Source organism: Echinops telfairi, unplaced genomic scaffold, assembly GCF_000313985.2.
Source record: "Echinops telfairi isolate 266 unplaced genomic scaffold, ASM31398v2 ScPeMD7_7469;HRSCAF=8507_1, whole genome shotgun sequence".
NCBI classification, from domain to species: Eukaryota; Metazoa; Chordata; class Mammalia; order Afrosoricida; family Tenrecidae; genus Echinops; species Echinops telfairi.
In genome coordinates, this window is record NW_022111373.1 from 103,276,986 (window position 1) to 103,282,097 (window position 5,112).

At 41.0% G+C, this 5,112-nt stretch overlaps 1 pseudogene; it reads left to right on the forward strand.

Moving 5' to 3' along the window:
• Positions 1-4,535: 4,535 nt before the first annotated feature.
• On the forward strand, positions 4,536-4,851 carry LOC105978714 (annotated as a pseudogene).
• Positions 4,852-5,112: the final 261 nt, after the last annotated feature.

Below are 5,112 nucleotides of genomic sequence, written 5' to 3' on the forward strand. Positions count from 1 at the left end.
CAAAAAAACAAAAACAAAACAAAACAAAACAAATGAGGATCATCTTGATTTTTTATTTCACTTGATAAATCTTTTGGGTGCAAGATGTGATGGCATCGTCCACTGGCTTAATTGATATTTGGTTTGGGGGGTTATAAGAATGGCAGCCATGCCTCATCACCTTGGAAAAATAGTCTGGGTCACTTCAGAGCTGTTCTTTCGAAGCACAGCATGTTTCCAGTCAACGTTCTCTTTCCTGGTCAATCAGAACCCAAGGCACAAATTTTGCAGTGACCCTTCTTATTCCCCAATCTTCTGCTAAAACTCACTGAACTGAGCTCCAAGATAGTCCAGATAATTTCCCCATCTCGTCAATGGTTGCCATTGTCTTTGAACACAAGTGCATGGATTTTGTCTACATTTTTGTATGTTCAGAAAGTTGGTGGACATCCAGAACGAGTAGGGATGTCCTTGTCAGCTGTGTTCAACATCACAACAGTTTCTGTGGCATTATTCCTGAGCAGGAAGCAAAATTTCATAGCCACACACTGTTCTCTTAAATTGGCCTTCACACAAAAAGAGGTTCAAATGAAACTGCTTTTACGAAAAACTTCACTGTGACCAGAGAGAATTTTCCCAGGCAACGCCATGGGGTGCTCTAACTCAGAGCGAGTTGCTTGATTCTCCCTACCAGGAAAAACGTGTTCTATAAAAGCTCTGCTCAGTGCAATTCCAGTTTTGGGGGGTACCACCCCTCATATTTACTTGCAAGCATGAATGTGGTGGAGCACACAGGGGACAAAGTTCTGAAAACTTGTTAGACATAACCAAACACCTTCAGGGGATGAGTTGCTGGGACTGGGAGATCAGGATTATAGTCTCAGAGACCATCAAAGTCAATTGGCATAACAGTTCACAAAGACAATCTTTTACTTCCTACGTTGATGAGTAGTGACTGGAGTCTTGGATTGTAGCAAACAAAATTATCTACTTTTTCATAGAGGTTCTAATATTTGTTAAAGTGCAGCTTATAATTGTTCATCAGAACATGTTACAAAGCTCCGGGAATGCTAGTAAATGCCCAAAGGTATTTCAGGTATTCAGGTATTCAGTTCAAGTGCAGTGGGTCAGTGACCCCATCTCCCCAAACTAAGTTCCCAGAAGCACCCCACTTAAGTAAGTCACAAACCAAAAACATTCAACTCCACTTCTGTGGGTCAGTAAGCCCAGCTTCCCCAATGTAGTCATGTGTTAAGCCGGATTGACTAGAGAAACAAATCCAGCGACACTCATATGTGCAAGGAAGAGCTTTAAATCAAGAAGTAATTATAAATCAAGAAAACACCCCAGACAGTCTAACTCAAGTCCATAAGTCTGATACTAGTCCATAAGTCGATCTTCAGTCTTGCGCAGCCACATGCAGTGATTCAGAATGCAGGAATATCACAGGCTAGGGCTTGCAAAGACGTGAGAAACCAAGGTTGGCAGAAACATGGCAGGACTCTAGCTGTTCTCAAGGGGCCAAAAGCAGGAAGGTGAGGTGGGGGGAGGGGGGAGTTCCTGGGGCCATCCTTATAAGAGGGCCATGCCCACAAGGAGGTACCATCAGGCTGTGACCTGATTGACAAGTTAGATACCATCGCTACACTTTTATATATCTTCAAGTTGACATAAAATTATGTAACTACCACAAGTGCCCAGTGGCACCCACTCCACAAGCCAGTCTCCTGCCCTAAAGCACTCAGCTTTACTTGCTCTGTGGGCTTGGAAGTCTGTGTCTTTGTTTCATGCCCTAGCTCCTGGTTCTGCTGCTGCTCCTCTGATGCCACCCATGTCTTCTGGATCAAGGCATTTCATTTCACAGGGATCTTAAGCTCCACAGAACATGAGATACTCCTGGCTTCTGCTGGTAGTGAGAACCCCTCTCCTGCTTCTCAGAGTTCCCAGGTTTATACCTAGCAGGATAGCAATGCAATGAATCCTAACAATTACTCACAGTTGAGTTCTATCAGTGTCTCTCCCCACCTTCTTACCCAGACCCACTCAGGAAAAGGTCATTTGGTGGGAGTTATGGAGACTTTGAGTAGAAGAGCCGCATTGAATAATTAATTGCCTGATTATTTTTTAGAATAATTAATAGACCTATTGGTCTCTTCATAACTATTGGTCTCTTCATTCAGACGAAAGAGAGTGATAAAAATTGAAAATCACATGAAAACAATTAGTCCAACAGACTAAAGGGCCATGCCACCAGAAGGACTAAGTGTGCCTGGCTACTACTACAGCTGCTCTGGAAAGGATCAATTAGAAGGGCCTGGATTGAATAGGAGGAAAAAGAGACTCACAATTCTAAAAGAGACCAGGATTACCCGTCAGATGGAGAGTGGTAGGACTCCCCAAATTTTGCGGTTTATCCTTCAGGTCTGGAACTGAACGCACCTCTGTGTTAGACTGATCAACCACTTGAGAACAAAAGGGCAACTTTTGTGCAAGAACAAAGCTCAGAAGGTTCGGGAAAAAGGAGCACAGGGAGCAGGCAACACAGGGAAGAAGTGAGGTACAAGGAGGGGTTGCAATGGATGAGCTGAGTCAGAATGTGTGTGAACTGTTACATGTAAAAACTATGAACCTTGACCTAATTCACAACAAAAGGGTTAAAAAAGAAAGAGACGCATTCCCAGCCCACTACCCATACTGACATAATTTGTGACATTTCTGTAACCCACGGTCTAGTGTCAAGGTCAAGTAAGCATTGGGAGGTTAGGCAGACAGAAGATTAGCTGTTCAGATCAACCAATGCTCATAGGGTAAAAGAGGAGGTTATCTCTTCTGTCAAACTTTACAGCCTTGGGAATCTCGCCTGTCCTATAGGGTCACCATGAGTCAGAATTGATGGCAGTGAATTTAGGGTTTTTGTATTTGGAGGGGGGGTGCTTATGAGTTGGAATCAACTTGCTGGCAGTAGGTGTGTGGTGGAAGGATTCAACCCATTCTCCTAAATATAAGCCAAAGAACTGAGGTAATAAGGAACCCAGCCTTGTATTGTACTCTTGTCTCTTTTTTGTACTTCTCACTAGTGGAGTCACACAGATGATTCAAACCTCTGTCTCAACTTTTTATGCTATTAAACTGAAATAGTATCTTGTCTAGATACTTTATTGGGTTGAGAAAAAGAAATAACTTTTTCATGGATTGATTCGTGTTCCCCCAAAATATGTATTGAAATCTTGGTTCTCATGCTTGTAAATATGATCCTGTTTGAAAATAGGAATTTTCTTTTGTTATAGTTATAAGTCATACCAGAAGAGGGTTGGTCCTAAATCTAATCACTTTTGATTTATAGAAAGAGCACAATAGAAATACACACAGGGTCTAAATGTCATATGAAAACCCAGCTACAAGAAAAGAAATGGCAAGGATTCTTAGCATCTACCAGAAACTAGGAGATGGGGGGAGAGAGAGAGAGAGAGAGCCCTATCCAAAGCACCAGAACAGACTGCCGATGACAATGAAAGTTCAAAATCCACTTCCTGGGTCCACACAGGAATTAAACCTCTGCTGAATCCCCTCTGATCATTGACCACTTATTGAAATAGTCTATTGCTTTAAATCTATGAGTTTATATATGAAACTATAACTGTACTTCATTTCAATAGTTACTTAGATTTTGGAATTCTTTTCTTTCCTTTGTTGTTTTCATCTCAACGGTGAAGCAAATCTTCTGTGGAGAAAAGAAACTTCCCCGGCAGGTTTCTGCATTTTCTACCCAATCGTGTTCTTTCATATAATAGAAAAAATACTTCTCTGAAGTTAATGGCCATGTTGAAAAGTGTATAGTCAAATCCTTCACTTAGAATTTGTGCAAAACTTCCTTCTAAAATCCTTTTGCGGTCCCTCACAAAACATAGAAAACAAAATGTCAATGTCTTAGGAGAAGTACACACATTTTCTAATGGGAGAAACTGCTTTGTCAGGTTGCTTTTGTTATTGGTATGTGCCTTCCAACCCATTCCAACCCATGGCACCAAAGTGCATGAACAAAATGCTGCCTGGTCCTTCCCTGTCCTCACAACTATTGCTAAGTCTGAGCTGCAGTTGCAGGCACTGTGCTGTGCATTTCCATGGAGAATCTTCCTCTTTTTTACTCGCTTTCTAATTTCCCTAGCATATCACTCTCCAGGTAATATGTCCACAATACATGAGATGAAGTCTTTCCACCCTGGCTTCTAGGAAGCATTCCAGCTGCACTTCTTGAAAGACACCCATTTTTGTTATTATGGCAAACTCGATTCAAAGATGTAATTCCTTGGTCTTTCTTATTCATTGTCCAGTTTTCTTTTTTTTAATTTTAACAGCTGTGTTGACATATTCACATGCCAGGCAATTCAATGATTTAAAGATGTTAAAAAGAATCATGCAATCACCACAATCAAATTTAGAATGGTTTCTTCATTCTTGTTATCATATTATCTCTCCATTTCCCATGCACTTCCCCTGACAAACCCCTAAGCAACTATTCATCCAGTTACGGGCCACAGACTTTCTCTCCTGAAACCATGGCCCAATTTATCCATAACTTGGTGGAGAAGGCTCCAGGGATGGTAAACACTGCTGCTACTTATTTGAAGCCTCAATTGGCCACATTTTGGTACTATGGCAGGGCGGAGCTGGTTCCTCCAACCCCTGCTGAGATCCTGCAGCTATTCAGAGCCTGAAAAATATAGTCAATAGTGCTAAGACTGGCCACTTCAAACAGTTCACAGTTACGTTATGGAAGCTCTGCTGAATGATTTGATGGCCACTGAAGTGTGGATTTGATTTTGTATTGGCAAGATCATAGGCAAGCAAGGCATCATTGGCTGTGATGTTTGAAGACCAGACTTTAACATCTGATTATATTTGGTTTGCTATTTTTTTCTTGGACCATGTGTCATCAGTCTACTCTAATAAAATAGATCATTCAAAAAATGCCCATACTAGAGTTAATATTAAGAAAATCACACACACCAAAAAAAAAAAAAGGAAAGGGGTAAAACCACAGAAAACTCTCAATTCCAAATAAAACAAAATAATAAAAGCTAAAACATAATTAAAACGGTTCAAAAGGTAGAACAAATGGTAAGATGTTAAATT